The sequence below is a fragment of the Bombina bombina genome, chromosome 1 (genome assembly GCF_027579735.1).
Source record: "Bombina bombina isolate aBomBom1 chromosome 1, aBomBom1.pri, whole genome shotgun sequence".
Lineage (NCBI taxonomy): Eukaryota > Metazoa > Chordata > Amphibia > Anura > Bombinatoridae > Bombina > Bombina bombina.
In genome coordinates, this window is record NC_069499.1 from 750,918,092 (window position 1) to 750,938,869 (window position 20,778).

The window sequence follows — 20,778 nt, forward strand, 5'->3', positions numbered from 1 at the left end:
ATACACAAATGCAGGCATCACACCTTTTTATAAAATATTTAACCCATTAGTCATATATTCACAAACAGATTTAGTGATACATAGCAAACATGGAGAATACACCATCTAGTGGCAGAAAAATCTCAGAATATACATATATACAAAATATTCTTACAAATGTAACAACATACCAGTGTGCTTAGAGGAATGTGGCTGCACGTCACTGACGAGGCCCATAGGAGGCCGAAACGATTGTCTGGGGTTGTCATGTTCCTTGTTCAGAGGAGAATTGCCTGGTATTTCGGGGCTGGACTGACCTTACTTGGCAGGATCAGACTGAAATACTTCAGGAAAGTTTTCTTCTGTGAAAAGCACACTGGTCTAAAAGAGGCTGCTTCCGGGGTGGTAAATCGCCATAGAACAAGCCACTGAGCTGTTGTTCGTTCCTGGTAGAGCGCTTCTCTCTTTGTATGCAAATTATTATGACCCTGGGGAAGTCTCCCTATGGGTGATGGGGGAAACCAGACGTGGACTCCTTGCCCAGTGTGCTTAGAGGAATGTGGCTGCACCTCACTGACGAGGCCCTTAGGAGGCCGAAACGATCGTCTGGGGTTGTCATGTTCCTTGTTCAGAGGAGAATTGCCTGGTATTTCGGGGGCTGGACTGACCTTACTTGGCAGGATCAGACTGATATACTTCAGGAAAGTTTTCTTCTGTGAAAAGCACACTGGTCTAAAAGAGGCTGCTTCCGGGTGGTAAATCGCCATAGAACAAGCCACTGAGCTGTTGTTCGTTCCTGGTAGAGCGCTTCTCTCTTTGTATGCAAATTATTATGACCCTGGGGAAGTCTCCCTATGGGTGATGGGGGAAACCAGACGTGGACTCCTTGCCCAGTGTGCTTAGAGGATGTGGCTGCACCTCACTGACGAGGCCCATAGGAGGCCGAAACGATCGTCTGGGGTTGTCATGTTCCTTGTTCAGAGGAGAATTGCCTGGTATTTCGGGGCTGGACTGACCTTACTTGGCAGGATCAGACTGATATACTTCAGGAAAGTTTTCTTCTGTGAAAAGCACACTGGTCTAAAAGAGGCTGCTTCCGGGTGGTAAATCGCCATAGAACAAGCCACTGAGCTGTTGTTCGTTCCTGGTAGAGCGCTTCTCTCTTTGTATGTGTGTGTGTATATATATATATATATATATATATATATGTACAAAATAACAGGTACACTATGTAGCGAACCTTGAATCATTCTCAAAGCAGAAGGAGGCATCCTGTATAGCAAAGAAAGACCGAAAGGTCATATTCCTTGTTCATACCTATCGGATGACGGGTTTCCAATTTATTAATCCAAAAGACCTCCTCCTGCTTTAAAAAAAAAAAAAGCTCTCTATCCCTACCCCTCCTAGGCACAGCTATATGATCTATATTCTGAAATCCTAATTGGCAGATATTGTGACCTGCCTGGATGAAATGTTCAGCCACTGGATTTGTAATTTTTTTGTTTCTAATATCAGACCTATGTCCACATAGCCTATCACGGACCATTCTAGTGGTCTCTCCAATGTAACTCCGCCCACATGGGCATTTGATCATATATATAGCGTATGTGGTAGCACACATGAACAGGCCTCTGTTTTCTACCAGTACGTGGATGAAAACAATATTTGCTTTTTGTCATGCTATTGCAGCTAGAACACCCCAAGCAGAGATAACAGCCTTAATTCTTATCTGTAATATGTTTGTGTATAAGATTTCTTAGGGCCTATATCTGCCTTGATAAGCTTATCACATAAATTCTCACGTCTCTTATAGGCTGGCATAAAGCCGCACTGAAATTCCTTAACTGCAGGGTTGCAATTTGCTCAAAATGTGCCAATGTTTTTTAAGGATATAATTTATTTGATTGCTCAGATCATTAAACTTGGTTACAAAAACCAGATGATCTTGTTTTTTCTTAAATCTTACTTTTGGTTTGAATGATTTCAACAGAGTAGATGCTACTTCCAAAATTTTCTTATCCACCAAATCGGATTGGTAACCCCTGAATTTAAACTCGTCACCCATCTCAGTGAGTCTTTGTTTTTATTAACATTTCATCAGATACAATTCTTCGACTCTCAACAGTTGAGTACGGGGCAGGGTATTTTTTTTGGGACTCCGGATGAAAGCTTTCAAAGTGAAGCAAACTATTTTTATCTGTGGATTTCACAAATAGATCTGTCTCAAGCCCATATTTGGATTTGTAATCTTTGGTGTCTAAAAATTCAATGCTTTCTTCACTATGTTTTAAGCTAAATTTTATATGTGTGGTAGCACTGCTTAATTGATTAACAAAGTCCCATAGGGATCCAATGTCGCCCAACCACATGCCAAATATATCATCTATGTAGCGCCACCAAGTGGCGCCTCATAGAACGAAGATGGGATTCTCAAAAACTAATCTCGCCTCAAAGATATTCATAAATATATTTGAGTAGGTTGGAGCGACATTGGACCCCATGGCTATGCCTTGGAGTTGGATATAAAATTCGTCCTGAAACAGTAATTACATCTTAGTACAATCTCCAAGAGATCAAGGACAGATTCAATTTGACCGTTATTATATGTACTGAATTGTTGGAAAACCTTTTTGACTGCTCCCATACCAGAAGTATGTGTTATGAAGGTATATAGGCTTGATACATCTAGTGTATATAGAATGGTTTTATCAGTTACAATATTTAGGTCACCTAATTTAATTAAAAAGTCGCTGGTATCTTTGATGTATGAGCTGGATAATTCAACAAAAGGTCTTAAAATGTGATAAAGGTATATCGAGATATTGGAACATACTGAATTCATGCTGGAAACAATGGGATGCCATGGTGGTGCACGTAAATTTTTATGAACCTTTGGCACGGTATACAGTACTGGGGTTCTTGCATGTTCATAAATAAGAAAAGCCATCTCTTTCTTGCCAATTATCCCATTTTTAAAGGCACATAAGACCTTACTTTTGATTTCCTTTTGTATATTAAATATGGGGTTATATGGTACACAACAATACACCTCTTTATCAGAGAGTTGGGATTTGATTTCATTTACATAATAATCTTTGTCTAAAAGGACAGTTGCTCCGCCCTTATCAGCAGATTTCAAAACAACATTTTTATTATTCTGCAAATTGCTCCCATGGTTTGTTTGTTTAAATAACTCCCATCATTAACACTAGTATCTACATATGTTTTTCTCTATACCTTGTTTTGTAAAATTTTATCATCTAGTACTAATTTAGTAAAAGTGTCTATACTATGGTTATAGTTTTGAGGCATAAACTTGCTCTTGGATCCTTATCCGTCTAAAAATTAATTGCTTTCTTCACTATGTTTTAAGCTAAACTTTATATGTGTGGTAGCACTGTGGATTATTTACAAAGAGAGATCACCACACAGCAGTCTGAATTGTTAAAGCTGGAGACCAAACTTAAAACCTGTTTAAAATCAGATGAATTGAACAAACTGCTTGAAACCACTAACAAAGCTGTTACAGAGCTCCGTTCTGTGCTGGAGGCACGCAAGCGCAATAAATTTCTATGTGATCAGGAGTAGGGCGTCCCATTGTTTCCAGCATGAATTCAGTATGTTCCAATATCTCGATATACCTTAATCACATTTTAAGACCTTTTGTTGAATTATCCAGCTCATACATCAGATACCAGCGACTTTTTAATTAAATTAGGTGACCTAAATATTGTAACTGATAAAACCATTCTATATACACTAGATGTATCAAGCCTATATACCTCCATAACACATACGTAGGTATGGGAGCAGTCAAAAATGTTTTACGACAATTCAGTACATTTAATAACTGCCAAATTGAATTTGTCCTTGATCTCCTTGAGATTGTACTAAGATGTAATTACTTCCTGTTTCAGGACGAATTTTATATCCAACTCCAGGGCACGGCCATGGGGTCCAATGTTGCTCCAACCTACGCAAATATATTTATGAATATCTTCGAGGAGAGATTCGTTTTTGAGAATTCCATCTTTGTTCTATGTGGCGCCACTTGGTGGCGCTACATAGACAATATATTTGGCGTGTGGTTGGGCGACATTGGATCCCTATGGTACTTTGTTAATCAATTAAACAGTGCTACTACACATATAAAGTTTAGCTTAAAACATAGTGAAGAAAGCATTGAATTTTTAGATACCACATTTTACAAATCCAAATATAGGTTTGAGACAGATCTACTTGTGAAATCTCACAGATAAAAATAGTTTACTTCACTTTGAGAGCTTTCATCCGGAGTCCATTAAAAAAATCACTGCCCCGTAGTCAACTGTTAAGAGTCAGAAGAATTGTATCTGATGAAATGTTAGTAAAACAAAGACTCACTGAGATGGGTGACAAGTTTAAATTCAGAAGTTACCCATCTGATTTGGTGGATAAGGAAATTTTGGAGGTAGCATCTACTCCCAGGAACAGTCTGTTGAAATCATCCAAACCAAAAGTAAGATTAAAGAAAAAACAAGATCGTCTGTTTTTTGTAACTAAGTTTAATAATCTGAACAATCAAATAAATTACATCCTTAGAAAACATTGTCACATTTTGAGCACATTCAACCCTGCAGTTAAGTAATTTCAGTGCGGCTTTATGGCAGCCTATAAGAGACGTGAGAATTTACGTGATAAGCTTATCACGTCAGATATAGGCCCTAAGAAATATAATAAACAAACTTATATTACAGATAAGAATTCAGGCTGTTATCCCTGCTTGGGGTGACAAAAGGCAAATATTTTTTCATCCATGTACTCGTAGAAAATTCAGTATTAGAGGCCTGTTCACGTGTACTACCACATAACGCGCTATATATATATATATATATATATATATATATATGATCAAATGCCTATGTGGGCGGAGTTACATTGGAGAGACCATTAGAATAGTCACTGATAGGATATGTGAACATAGAAAAATTAAAAATCCAGTGGCTGAACATTTCATCCAGGCAGGTCACAATATCTGCCAATTAAGATTTCAGATTATAGATCATATAGCTGTGCCTAGGAGGGGTGGGTATAGAGAGCTTTTTTTTTTTTTAAAGCAGAAGGAGGTCCTTTGGATTAATAAATTGGAAACCCGTCATCTTATGGGTATGAACAATAAATATGACCTTTCGGTCTTTCTTTGATATACAGGATGCCTCCTTCTGCTTTGAGAATGATTCATGGTTCTCTGCATAGTGTATCCTGTTATTTTGTACATACAATATATATATAAAAAAGATATAGTTTATGTTGTTACTTTATGTTACATTTCTAAGAATATTTTGTATATATGTATATTCTGGCATTTCTCTGCCACTAGGTGGCGTATTCTCCATGTTTGCTATGTGTCACTAAATCTGTTTGTAAATATATGACTAATGGGTTAAATATTTGGAGGTGTGATTTGATGTACCTACCCCTTTATAAAGGTGTGATACCAGCATTTGTGTATTGACATGACTAAGGACTAGAGGTCCGAAACGTTGTCTTTTGTTTTACCTTGATGTCCCAATAAAGATGGAATTTTGCTAACCTGGTGTGAGTGCTGCTTTATTTTGGACTTTACTATAGTAAAGTGCAGCCTGACAGGCTATTCAAAAATTCATTGGGTCTGGAGACATGCTTGGCCAGTCCATCACCTTTACCCTCATTTTCTTTAGCAAGGCAATGGTCGTCTTGGAGGTGTATTTGGGGTTGTAATTTTGGAATACTGCACTGCGGCACAGTCTCCAAAGGGAGGGAGGGGATCATGCTCTGATTCAGTATGTCACAGTACATGTTAGCATTCATGGTTCCCTCAATGAACTGTAGCTCCCCAGTGCCCGCAGCACTCATGCAGGCCTAACCATGACACTCCCACCACCATGCTTGACTGTAGGCAAGACACACTTGTCTTTGTACTCCTCTCCTGGTTGCCGCCACACACACTTGACACAATCTGAACCAAATGAGTTTATCTTGGTCTCATCGGACCACAGGACATGGATCCAGTAATCCATGTCTTTAGTCTGCTTGTCTTCAGCAAACTGTTTGCGGGCTTTCTTGTGCATCATATATAGAAGTGGCTTCCTTCTGGGACGAGAGCCATGCAGACCAATTTGATGTAGTGTGTGGCGTATGGTCTGAGCACTGAATGCCTGACCCCCCACCCCTTCAAAGTGAGATTAGTGTGAAAGGGAGTGCTAAAAGCTAAAAAGGCTAAAACTGGTATGATCATAATGTTTAATACATACAATAACAATCATACAATAATTAAAAGACAATCAAGCCTAAAACAATAGCATTAATTAAAACCTACATGGATCCATGATGTATATGTGATCAAATAAAAAATATATGTAATGTAAAACAATTCTGTCACAGCTTAGACTATACTGTGGATGAATACACAAATGCAATATGTTTCAACAGGTACTCAATTATAAATTAAATACATATAATTGTGGCAGCATACACTGTGTTACTCGGTGTACAAAGTGAGGTCAAAGATGAAATGAAATATGTGCTTAACACTTCATGCAAAATGTGTTGATACAATCGAAAAAAGAAAAAAAATTCTATCAAAACATTCAAAATGGTCATAAGTGTCCAATATGGATGTCCAAAATAAAATGTCCAAAATTGATGTGTGATAATTAATCCAAACTTGAATGAGTGATAAAAATGTGGTAGAAAAAATGTGAAACAGTAAGATGTGACAACAATCTCCAGATCAGTTTCCAAATGCTGAAAAGTGAAAGACTTGAATTGCTGGATTATGTGGATGTGTTCAAAAATGGTGTCCAAAAAGTATTGTGGCAAACCTAGCCACTTCTGGACTATAACGTAAGAAAGGTTGTCTATAGGCTGTATATTGTGCTATGTAGATGTGACAGACCCTTCTGTCAGCACTGAAGGAGTTAACTGTGTTCAGCTTTAGCCTCAGCTATTGTGCACTGTCATTAATGTTATTGATAAACAGTCCATTGTTTAATCACCCTCAGAGAGAAAACGCCTAAGTGATAAGAAGAGCCAAACGTGTCTGGTGTTTAAGTTGTTATCTGCCTAAGTAAAGTAATGTACAACATTCTTTCAACCCCCCTTCTGGGGAGTCTGACCTGCATAAATACTGGGCATATGAGCCTTAATAAAGTCATTCTGTTTAAACCTGAAAACTGGCTGGGTTGTGAATTGCTGATTCCCTATGCAGGACACTGTTCCCTGGTGTTAACCCTTGGTATCCTGTTGGTACCGTTACAATTGGTGGCAAGCGACGGAATGAACCTTATCGCCCAGAAGAGCAACTACACAAGCCAGTAACCTCAGGAAGAGGGGGATTACTACAATACTGACTAAGATGGAAGGAGTACCAGGGACCAAAGTGAATGGAGATGGATTATTCTAAGTTAAAGAGACAAACGTTAAAGGAACTGCTAGAAGCCAGGGGAAAGATAGGCAGCAGCAAACCCAAGGCTATATTAATTGCTGAGCTGATGGAGGGAGACAGAGCTCGCAGCGCTACGCCTCCAGCAGCCATGGAGGAGACCCTATACAGAGGGAAATGAGGACCAGGCTGGAATTTTTACCCCAACCTGTACCACGGGATATGCTATCCGTGGTAATGGCAGATGTGCAGGAGTACGTGATGGCACACAGTCCGCGGAATGCATCCTCCCGAGCAGAATCCATTTTGGACGCACTCAGCAACCCAGTAAGACCCAAAATCCCATACCATGCATTTAAAATGTTTTGTGAGGAGAAGGATGAGATCGATGGGTATTTACAGGATTTTGAGAGACTGTGTGAGTTACATGATTTGGAACAGTCCGTATGGGTGCCGGTACTAGCAGGCAAGCTAGCCGGTAGAGCAGCGGAAGCGTATCGCGCTGTACCCAGGGAGGACAGCAAGGATTACGCTAAAGTGAAGAGAGCGATCTTGGAAAGATATGCCATTACCTCAGAGGCATACCGGCGCAAGTTTAGAGGCCTGCGCAAGCCAGAAAGAGATTCACATGCAGAGTGGGCCCACAAGCTGGATCAAGCATCTCAAGGGTGGATACAGGCCAGCCAAGCTACCACCATGGAAGAATTGCGACAACTGATGCTATTGGAGCAATTCTTTAACGGCTTGTCCCCAGAAGCCCAAGAATGGGTGAGAGATCGAAAACCCCTCACCTTAACCGAAGCAGCCAGATTAGCAGACCAGCATTTTGATGCCAGGAGGCACCATGGACTACAGCCTAACAACGGACAGGCGAATATACAATGCCACACCTGCAAGCAGTGGGGACATATGGCACGTGAGTGCACCCAAAATCGGAGCAGACAAGCTTGGAACCAGGTCAGACAGAACCAGGCCCCAAGGGCGGCTGCTCACCATTACCAAACGGAGCCAGCCGCTCATGAGGTGTTGAGCACCCAAGCCGAGGAACCCCTGGGAATTCTGCATGAGGTGATGTCGGTCCGGGCCGCCGATAACTGGCAACATCCCCGCCAGCTGGGGACCATAGAGGGGAAGGAGGTCCAGGGACTTCGGGATTCGGGAGCTACTTTAACCCTGATAGCTCCCCATTTGGTGCCGGATACAGTACACACGGGCGGATCCGTGGCAGTACGAGGGGCAGGGGGAGCGGTATACCGATTGCCCACTGCTAGAGTGGAGTACAGACCCCCAGTCACCCCAGCAGCTGCCAGTTACCAGCCCCCGGCGCACCGCTATACCACACGGCCTCCGGCCACGAACTACCCTCAGAGAGCCCGGTTCAATTCGCGGGGCTACTCACAACCTATTCGGTGCTTTGGATGTAAGCGACTAGGGCACAAAAGACCAGAGTGTCCCCTAAACGCAGCAAATCAAGCACAGTCCTGGAGAAGACCCGCCGGCGGAATCCCACATAATCCTCAGCCTGCGGCCCGCTACGTAGAGGCGCCAGAATGCTGGGGCAGCCTACATGAAGCAGACCCTGTGCAAGCTGCCCACCGGAATAACCGGCAGCGGGTTAAAGTGAATGGGAAGGAGGTCAGTGGTCTACGGGATACTGGTGCTACCATGACCTTGCTTCAAGAGAACTTGGTGTCTGAGAAACAGCACACTGGAGACACTATGGCTGTGAGGGTAGCAGGGGGGCACTGTGTTCCGCCTACCTGTTGCCAGGGTACATTTGGATTGGGGAGTGGGCGCTAGACTTGTGAATGTGGGGGTCAAGAAGGACTTACCTGCTGATGTTCTCCTTGGAAATGACTTGGCCCCCCCTTGTTTCTGCCTATGCTCCCATGGATCCCGCTGATGTTAACCCTGTGACTACCCAAGCCCAGTCCCCCCGGTAAGAAACGCTTCCATGTTTGGAGTGGGGGCAGTACTGAGCCAAGTTGGAGCAGATGGCGGAGAACACCCCGTAGCTTACTTGAGCCGAAAGTTGTTGCCCCGGACATCCCCAAGCCGATCCGTTGGGATCAGACTGTGTATGCCGGCTTGGTTCTGGGGGGAGCATTGTGGCAAACCTAGCCACTTCTGGACTATAACGTAAGAAAGGTTGTCTATAGGCTGTATATTGTGCTATGTAGATGTGACAGACCCTTCTGTCAGCACTGAAGGAGTTAACTGTGTTCAGCTTTAGCCTCAGCTATTGTGCACTGTCATTAATGTTATTGATAAACAGTCCATTGTTTAATCACCCTCAGAGAGAAAACGCCTAAGTGATAAGAAGAGCCAAACGTGTCTGGTGTTTAAGTTATTATCTGCCTAAGTAAAGTAATGTACAACATTCTTTCAACCCCCCTTCTGGGGGGTCTGACCTGCATAAATACTGGGCATATGAGCCTTAATAAAGTTATTCTGTTTAAACCTGAAAACTGGCTGGGTTGTGAATTGCTGATTCCCTATGCAGGACACTGTTCCCTGGTGTTAACCCTTGGTATCCTGTTGGTACCGTTACAAGTATGATGGAAAAAACATACAAAATATATATACAAAAATCCTGAACCTGTGAAAAAAACAAGAAAAAACAATAGTGCAATAAAGTTTTTACACTAATGGAATCATAGAAATAAGCTCACCAGTAGTATGTCAACGTGTTTCGGCCTTTCCCAGGCCTTTTTCAAGACTATACTACTTTGTGTCTACTGGGAGCTTATATAGGGTAACAGCCAGGGTCAATTGTGTCTATGTTGGCGCCACATATATTAGGAACGCTCCTTCCTGTTTGTGCTACTGCATTCTGGGAGTTTTGCTTAACCGGCGGCAATTTTGTACTCTTGAAATAGATTCTGTGTAATGAATATATGAATCTATAGCAGTTATTTATAGAGTTACACTCTTCGAGTATAGTTTGAGTTTCTGTAAGGTTATCCTCAACCCATAAGGACATTATTTATATACCGTTATGTCATTTCCATTTTGTTTGCTTTTTACATCACTTCCGGTTTCCGTATGACCGGATGTTTACTTAAACTGGGTTTATAATTCAATGTCTGGTTATAGTAGGAGTTATTTGTATAGTGGGAGTTTCATATATAGTGTGAACTTTTGAGACTCTGATAAGCTTGTGAATCCGTTGTTATTTGTTTATTATTTATTTGGCATTGTGTCATTTCCGGTTGAGTGCTCGTTACCTCACTTCCGGTTTCGGTATAGCCGGATGTTTACTTCTACCGGATGGTTTATTTCTCATTACTGTTTTGAAGTTACAATTTTTTCTTTTTTTGTATTTACCCCCCCCCCCTTTTTTTTTTTTTTTTTTTTTTCTTTTCTTTTTTATTTATTTCTATCAAGATCAAATTATTACTCATTTCCCATTTACGATCTTTGGATTTAAAAGTAGGTATTCACACAGGGACATTGAACTTTTTGTCTTTTGTTTTCTTTTGTTTTTTGGTATGACTTGAATAACTGTATCTCAGAAAGGATGAGTACGTAATGATTACAGCTTCTTTGTTTTATGTACTTTGTAAAAACAAAAATCTTTCAATAAAAATTATTTTAAAATAAAAACTATTAAAAATGTAAGATGCATATCTGATAAAGATATATATTAAAAATGTGTTCTAAATGTTCTAAAAGGCTTCTTATAGAGTCCATGCTTAACAGACATATACAAGAGCATATACATCAATGAAGTGTACAGGCAGATAGTGAAAAGACTTAAAAAATAAAAAAGACCATATAAAAAGCATTTGGGATATCAAGACAGGAATTATAAGTTTGGGATACATGTATGTTAAAAAATATTTTAAAATATTTTAAAAGGCTTCCTATGGAGTCCAATTGACAGAATGTATTGAAAGTAATCAAAAGTCGCAATAAGTGAGTGATGATTTGCGATCTTAAAGATTAAATTTCAATTGAGGTGGCAGACTATCAGACTGGCACATGTTATCAATAAGCTCTCGGGAGGTATAGCAAGTGAGACAGACTAAGTATCAGACAGTGTAAATATTCTACATGTAGATGTCAGTCATCTGTATAGTATATTTTCAGATTATGATAGATTCTAGTCTGATATGTGGGGACCTATGTTTACTCCATGATGATATAACTTACTTCTGAAATAGATCAGAATAGTGCTCTAGATTAATCAAAGTTCAAAATTTAAAATATATGCTAGATATATATATACATATATAATATATATATATATATATATATATATATATATATATATATATATATATATATACATATAAAAAACTCAACATTTCAAAGTTTATACTGAGAATATCTAATCTATATATAAAAAAATAAATTTGAAGTAATTCATCAAAAAAGACTGTCTATGTCCATTTGTTCGTCTTATCATCTAGGGTCGTCAATTGAAGGCTAGCGTGAAAACACATGCGGTCAGTTTATGGACCTAGTGCAAATGACTCACTGAGCTGGTCTACTGTTTTCTCAGTGACAAAAGGTGTGAAAGGTCTTCTTTGTGATTTAATCCTTTCGGATAGAGACAGTCCAATGTGAAGATCCATTTCGATTCGTTGTACAGTAATTTTTTCTCATAGTCCCCTCCTCTACAATTTACTTTTTGTATTCTGAAAAGTTTAAAATCTTTAATATTGCCTCCATGTTTAGTGGAGAAGTGTCTATACAGTGGAGTTTCAGTGTTTTTCTTCTCAATGCATAGTATGTGCTCCCTAATTCTGTCCTTAAGAGCTCTTGATGTCTGTCCCACGTATTGTAAGCCATAGGTACAAAATATCAAATATATTATCCCCTTATCATGAAATCTTATGAGTTCTCGGATTTTGTACTGGTCTCCCTTGTGGTGTGAGGAAAAGTGGTTGGTTTTCAACCCACTTTTGCAGGATTTACAGCTTGAACAAGGAAAGAAACCTTTAATTGGTTTGCCTTGATAATTTGTAGGATTTCGTGTTCATATTTTTCAAATTGTTGGTCTTTCTGTAAATGAACCTTGGCTGAGATATCAATTTCTCGCCAATCACATCATCTTCTTTGAGTATTGCCCAATGTTTCTTAATTATTTTTTCAATAATGTGTTTGTTAGTGCAATACTCTGTTATCATAGGTACGTTGATGGTATTCTCCTCCCGTCTCATCATCGGCTTAGCTTTATATTTAATGAGTTCACTTCTGTCAACTTTCCGAACCGCCTCTATTTTTTCTTCCAAGGTCTCTTTTGCATATCCTCTTTCCAGGAATCTTTGTTTTAGAATATTCGCTTGTTTTTCCCATTTTTCGGGGTTAGAACAGTTTTTTTCTCACCCTTAGCAGTTGTCACTTCAGAATGTTTACTTTCCAGGTGGGATGATGGCAGCTTAGACTGTGGATGTAGTTATTACAATCGACCTCCTTAAAGAAGGTTGATGTCTCAATCTTGCCGTCTATAATTTCGATGGTCAGATCTAGGAAATGTATTTTATTGTAGCTATATTCATACGTAAATTTCAGATTAATCGAATTTTGGTTCATCAGATCAATAGTGTACATTAGATCATCTAGTGATCCACTCCAGATTATCAGAATGTCATCAATGTACCTTGAGTACAGGACCAGGTCTGCGCTAGCTGGGCATGAATCCCAGAAAATCTGTTCCCATTTACCCATATAAAGGTTAGCGTAGCTCGGCACGAACCTGGTCCCCATTGCTGTCCCGCATAGTTGTTGGTAAAATTTATTATCGTTACAGAAGTAGTTGTGAACGTTGTTCTTCAGGTACTTCTAGGTCTTTTTCGAGAAAGAAATTTTCAGCTTCTATGCCTCCTTCGTGTGGGATGCTTGTATAAAGCGATGTAACATTGCATGTCGCCATTATGTATTTTTGGTCCCAGACTAGTTTATTCAATATTGCTAGGATTTGGGTGGAGTCTCTTAGATAAGATGGAAGCTTGGTCACGTACTTCTGTAAGTTCTTATCTACATATTCAGAAAGGTTACTGGATATGGACCCTATTCCCGATATGATGGGCCTTCCTGGCGGGTTCTCTAGGGATTTGTGGATTTTAGGCAATTGATAGAAAATTGGGGTTATCGGATGTGATATCTTGATGTAGTTGAACTCTTTTTCATTTAGTATTCCCTGTGTTTTGGCCTTTAATAACAAATCCTCTAGTTCCTTCTTATATCTCGCCACTGGATTATTGCAGAGTCTCTGATAGGTTTTTTTATCACTAAGGATTCTTCTCCATTCTACGTCATAGTTATTTCTGTCCATGATGACTATTCCACCACCTTTATCTGCCGGCTTTATCGTCAAGTCTTGGTTCTTTTCGAGTTTTCTTATAGTGTCTATTTGGGACCTTGATAAATTGTGTTTAATGCGTTTGAGCTTCCCCGAGCTCAAATTTCTGATGTCTTGGCAGACATTAGATTCAAATGTTTTGATAGCACTTCCTTTACTACTAGCTGGGTAGAAGGTAGATCTAGACTTTAGATCTGTATGTGCAAATTGGTCCTCCACAGGTTGTCTTGGCTGTGTTGCATATAATTCGATAGGAGACCTTGAAAAGTGTCTCTTCAATGTCAGTTTCCTGATAAACTCTTTGATACTTATGAAAGTCTGGAATTTGTCCATTCCTTTTGCGGGGGCATAGCTTAGGCCATATACTAGTACCGATTCTTCCTTCTCTGACAGGGTTGTAGAGCTAAGATTGAATATTCCTTTTGTTATCTTCTGGCTGGTCAAATGGTTACTGTTAGTGACTTGGGAAGCTATGGTCTGTTGATTGTTTTGCTTCTTTAATTTTGTGCCCCCTCTTTTGCCTCTATGGGTCTTCTTTTCTGAATGGGGCTTCCTGGTTCTTCCGAATCTATGTTCTTCCTTTTCAGTGTGGTTCGTTCTTTCTCTTGTTCTTTGGGAAGTTGGGGACTTTCCCCTAAAAAAACATGGTCGGAAGTAAAGGCTAGGTTTGAGATCTGGATATTGACAGGGTTCGTTTTAATCTTATGAGTCTGGGGTGTCTGGTTGTGGTGACGATATTCTGTCTCGTAATTCCGTTGCGGATCAACCCCTTGTTGTGTATTCTTGGATCTGTTGTAATTGTGCGGAAATGGTTCTCTCCAACTCGATCTCTGATATGCGTTCTTATAGTGGTTGTATGTATACTGGTCATATTTATTGTCTTGATTTCCATAATGAGGGTTTCCTCTCTCATAGTTGTATGACTCTTGTCTATGATCAGGGAAAGATATCTTTCTTTTGTGAACATGTCTCATTGGGGATAATCTTGAATCTCCCTGATGGTTATGAATATGGTGAAAATTTCTCTCATAAGGTCTATTATGATAGTGAGTTTTGTGTGGCCTATTGTTATAATTGGGGTAACGTGGCCTTGCTTCATAATGAGAGTGGTGGTTGTATTTGTTATCAAAATTAAATTTCTGTTCATATTGTCTCTGATTAGTTCCCCTGTGGTCTCGTTGTCCTCCCTTGTATATGTCATCCCAATGTCTATTATGATATGTACTGTTCTTTCTGAATGGGCCCTGATTCCCCGATATTCTTCTTTGAGGGGGGTAGTGGCCTTTGTATCCCCTATACTGGTGGTTATGTATGTCTGAATGGTAATTTTGTCGTCTTCTATTATGTTTGACCTCTGTCCAAGTATTGGGGGTTCCTGTGTCCATGTTTCTTAACTCCTGATTGGGTGTATGATTATCAGAATCTACTGGGTTGTCAATTGTTTGGTCTTCTGTCTGCATGTTACTTGAATTGTTTTGTTTTCTACGGTCTAATTCTCTGTTGAGTTTCTTTATCTTTTTCATTATAATGTCTTCCCTAGTTTTTGTAACTCTTTTGACCAAATTCTCTTTCCTTTCTATTATTTCTTAGGATTCAGATTCTGTTAAATCAATATTAGTTATCATGAAGTCATCATCTTTAATATCATTATCTAACTTCGTGATCAAAGATGATCTGTATTCTATGTTGAGTGTGATGAGTTGTTTAGAAGTTTCTAGAAGTATATTGTTCCATTTATCTGCAAATTTTGGGTCAGCTAACTGAAAGGCACACTCTTTTTTTAATGCTAAGGCCTTTAGAAATAATGTCAAGTTCCAGACATTTATTCAAGAAGGAGATTTCATTCTTATATTTCACTTCAGAGGTTAGAAGTTTTTCCAAATTCCTAAAAATGGAAGCAATGTCTAATCTATCTGGATCAATCTGATTATTACTTGTTGTAGCTGTAAAGATGTCTAATGTGATGTCTCTCCTTAGTGTTATCAATGATTCCATAATGAATAGAGTGGAGGTATGTGACTAAAAAGAGAGCTGATAGTGTCGTTCAATAGTTTAATCACTAAATAATTTGTGTAGAAAGTCCGAGTACTCAAAGAATGTCCCACTGCTGCTTGGGTTACAGGCTAGACAAAGATACAAAAGCAATAGTCAAGGGTGTGGTAAACCGAGCGCTAGTGAATATGCCTTAAGCTCACTTTCATAAGTCCCCTAGCGGACTTCGAGGGATATCAGAGTGAGATTAGTTTGAAAGGGAGCGCTTAAAACTAAAAAGGCGGAGGCGGAGCTAACACTGGAGCTGAGCGGTCGCATCTCAAGGTGGCTCCGGCTGCACTATATACAAAATACTAATTTAGCGACCGCTCTAGCTCCCTTATTCCAATAACAGCTGGAATTAGCAAAGACAGAGGCATCAGAGATTTAAAATCCAATGGTGATATATCTCTTGGATGTAACCCTATCCCACCCATGTTGGCTTTGCAGATCAGAGTGCTAAGCAGCGGCCATTTTCCTTTTACCTACGCAGCAAAAAATTAGCGGGGAAAAACTGACTTTTTGAACTACATTATTTCTATGGCGACAGCTGCAGTGAAAAGCAATATGGAACCAGCGGTATATATACTCAGAGAACTTGGTAATCTCCTGGCCGGTTATCAGGCTGTATTTTCACACACGCTCAAGATGGCAGTTCAAGCGGTCGCTACGGATTCTACCACCTTGCACCATGTCTCCACAGTAGTTTGTGAAATGGATGGCGCCTTGAGGCCCCGGCAGCCATCATCCACCCTGCACGATCCATGGAGAAACATGGTAGTGAGCCCCGTGAACGCTGCTTTTCCAGCTGATGAGCCGGCTGATGTGTGGACTCAGGATGAGGCGGTGAGCATGTCTCCCCCCTGTCATGTAAATAGAACCATCGAGGCAGCGGTCTGTACCGTTCCTGCAACTGTCCAGATACCTCCTGTGCTTAGGGCTGGGAAATACCTTTACTCACTAACATGGCTGTTTGTTAGGGAGATCCTGGAGGGAGATCACCTACCTGCTGTTGCGGTGGAAGAGAACAGAGCAGGTCCATCACTAGGTTCAGAGTTAACAACTCCTAGAGGCATCGGCTAGATGAACTATCCGACAGATCCTTAAGCCCATTATGCTCTTTGTGGATCTAATGGAGATATTGGTTATTAGAAAGACTTGTTTGACTATGTTAGGTCCGTGAAATGTTGGCAATACGGCTGGTCACACACACCGTTAGCCCTGTGTTTTAGGCAGGATACAATGCTAATCACCTTTTTTTATTATTACTGTTCCCTGTATACCTTATCCTATCATACTTGTTTGTCTTAAAGTTTAAGAATGTTGCGTGGGGTGAAGTGAATGACTGCTATCGTATCTGCTACCTTTATTCACATACTTGTAGTGCTCATAACGATCCCTGCTTTGTTTGCTTAAGGAATGATTATTTATATGATGGGGCATCATTCATGGGAATACCTGCACTCAATGTGGACAATTTATCTATGTTGGTTATATCTCTTTACAATGGGCTGTTGCATAAATGTGCTCTATTTAACTTAACCATGTTCTGGCTTACAAAGGTAGTTTGCATCTGAGCTATGCTGTTACATCTGGCTTTGATGCTATATCATGTCATAGGAGTACCTGAAGGATGAATGTTTTAGAAGTTCATATGCTTGATATTTTACTAAGTGGCACGGTCCTATTTTACAGATCGTGGTTCTTGGTTTAGTGTTCAATTGTTGCTCACTGGTAGAGGATGTAATTGCTAACTCTCACCACTGGAGGGGAGTCTTAGCTTGCTTATGCAGTGTTTCAAACCTGTACATATTTACTTTGCAAAACATCTGATTGATACTTTCCTATGAAGATCCGTAGTTTTGAATCTCTGTAGCTATTAATGTAACAGCTGTGCTCCTTGCTATTCTTGTTTCCTGGGTCCCAATGATTGCAGTGGATTAAGGTATTTAATATATTTAGAACTAGGTTACAGTTTAATAAGGTTAATCCAGCTACATCGCCAATTGTTGTGAACATGTTTACTATTTGCCTCTCTATATTCTTAATATTGTTACCATATGTAAAGACATTATTTCTGTGCCCCAAGTATAACACATTGAGAGTAGCTCTAATTTAGCAGTTCTCTCTAGATATAAGTTTTAGTTACTGGGTGTCTTTAGTTCATAGTCTTTTTCTATATACTTTGGCCTGCAACATCTATATACCCAAGGCTTGTGTAATTAAAGTAGATAGATGAGCCACATTTTCCTCAGCTAAACTATACTCTCCATATAGGTTCTCTCTATACCTATACATACATACCTGTTATACCAAGTTTTCCTGTTTGAATTTTAACTGCTTATGGGGTACCTGACAAACCTTATCATTTTTGCTGTTAGCTTCTAATCTATCATACCGCATATTGCTTGATACCGCTATAATGGAACTAACTATAGTCTATATAGTCTCATATATTTTGTTCTAAATTTTTTATACTCTGGATAAGGAATACCCATATAGTCAGCTAGTTCAAGGTTAATACTCTAGTTTAGAGTTAATTTCTCTCTACTTTCCCTATAGCTATTCATATGCTTATAAGGCCATACACAGAGACATAATGAGCCCTCACCTACCTCGTTCAAGCAATCAACTATAGTAGCCGACCCAATTGCAATCTCTTACAGATGCTAGTGATCGACATACATAGAAATTACTCAGATGTTTTACAGGCTTCTCATGTATATCCTACCACCTCCTACCCCCCACCCCATATTATAAACCTCCTTTTATAGGAGGGTTAAATACGCGGTTTTCCTTGCAAATACCGCACCCCATTTCCCTTCTTCATTAGCAAAATCTTGCAGTTTGTCAAGATATTTAGAACGTTCCGAAACATAACAAAGTTTGAAGATGTAGCCTGAATATTCCTAAATGTTTCAGAAGCTTTTATCAGTTGAAAATTTTATTCTAATTTGCCATAGGTTCAAGAGAGACCATTTCTACCACTCTATTTCCTCTAGACATCATTTTAGATGACAGGAGTCCAAAAGTGGCTTCTTTTATTAGGAGAGGAAAATAATATAAAGCAGAAAATGAGGTTTCAGTTTTGCCTGTTACATATAAATATGGTGATGTTACTTTGGGTTTTCTCATGACAAATCTTTACCTGCATGTGACTATAGCATAGTTTTGAACTCTTAAGTAATGTCATAGTTTAAAAGAATGATTTTGAATACCTATGTAACATGTGTATTTGATGTTTTTTTTGTCAATAACCTCAATAAAAAACTTATTTTAAAAATAAAAAAAAATAAAACTAAAAAGGCTAAAACTGGTATGATCAAAATGTTTAATACATACAATAACAATCATACAATAATTAAAAGACAATCAAGCATAAAAAATAGCATTAATTAAAACCTACATGGATCCATGATGTATATGTGAACAAATAAAAAATATATGTAATGTAAAACAATTCTGTCACAGCTTAGACTATACCGTGGATGAATACACAAATGGAATATGTTTCAACAGGTACTCAATTATAAATTAAATGCATATAATTGTGGCAGCATACACTGTGTTACTCAGTGTACAAAGTGAGGTCAAAGATAAAATGATTAACACTTTGTGCAAAATGTGTTGATGATACAATCGAAAAAAATAAAAATAAATAAAAAAAATCAAAACATTCAAAATGGTCATAAGTGTCCAATATGGATGTCCCACTCCCCACCCCTTCAACCTCTGCAGCAATGCTGGCCCGCACTCATATGTCTATTTTCACTCAACTTCTTTGGTTGACCATGGCGAGGCCTGTTGTGAGTGGAACCTGTCCTGTGAAACCACTGTATGGTCTTGTCCACCGTACTGCAGCTAAGTTTCAGGGTCTTGGCAATCTTCTTATAGCCTAGGCCATCTTTATGTAGAGCAACAATTCTTTTCTTTCAGATCTTTAGAGAGTTCTTTGCCATGAGGTGCCATGTTGAACTTCCAGTGACCAGTATGAGAGAGTGTGAGAGGGATAACACCAAATTTAACACACCTGCTCCCCATTCACACCTGAGACCTTGTAACACTAACGAGTCACATGACACCGGGGAGGGAAAATGGCTAATTGGGCCCAATTTGGAGATTTCCACTTAGAGGTGTACTCACTTGTTGCCAACGGTTTTGACATTAATGGCTGTGTGTTGAGTTATTTTGAAGGGACAGCAAATATGTTACTGTTATACCGGCTGTACACTCACTACTTTACATTGTAGCAAAGTGTCATTTCTTTAGTGTTGTCACATGAAAAGATATAATAAAATATTTACAAAAATGTGAGGGGTGAGACACTGTGTGTGTATGTATATATATGTATGTATATATATATATATATATATATATATATATATATATATATATATATATATATATATATGTTTGTGTATATATATTTCCAAGTTATAGTCTAGAGTTTCTTTATATCAATATTTCTTAATCAAAACTCAGGAATCATATCATTGAAGTATATATCAATTTTTTGGAAATTTCCAACATTTCGGCCCTTACAACACCCAAAGCCCCTTATCTATACACCCAGGTATGCAAACAAATATATGGCAATGTTACCAGAGTATCTCTCACCCAAATGATTCATAGCCCTTTGCAGTACTATGTGAAGAGCTATCCCCATCTAGTGGACATGTACAAATTTGCATTTTTTGCTTCTATTCTTGCAATTTTGCTGCTTCTAATCTTCACTTTTTTTGCTAAAGGGAGAAAAAAAACAATCACAGAATCAATTCCATACATTGTAGTAAAAAAAAACTACAGTCACAACTTAAATGTAAATGTTACCATATCAATTTGGGATATCAAATGTAGAAGATTATAAGTAACATGTTAGGAACAAATGTATGTTCAAACCCCTTGGATATAACAGTATCCACTGTGCCTCCCTTTGCAATAACACATTCTATCATCACCTCCTCTCTTTGCTGGAGGTACTTGGTCTATTGGGCAACATCTCAGACTAGACACCGGGTAGCTCTTGTTTTTTTATATTTTATTTTTTTCTGCAGTG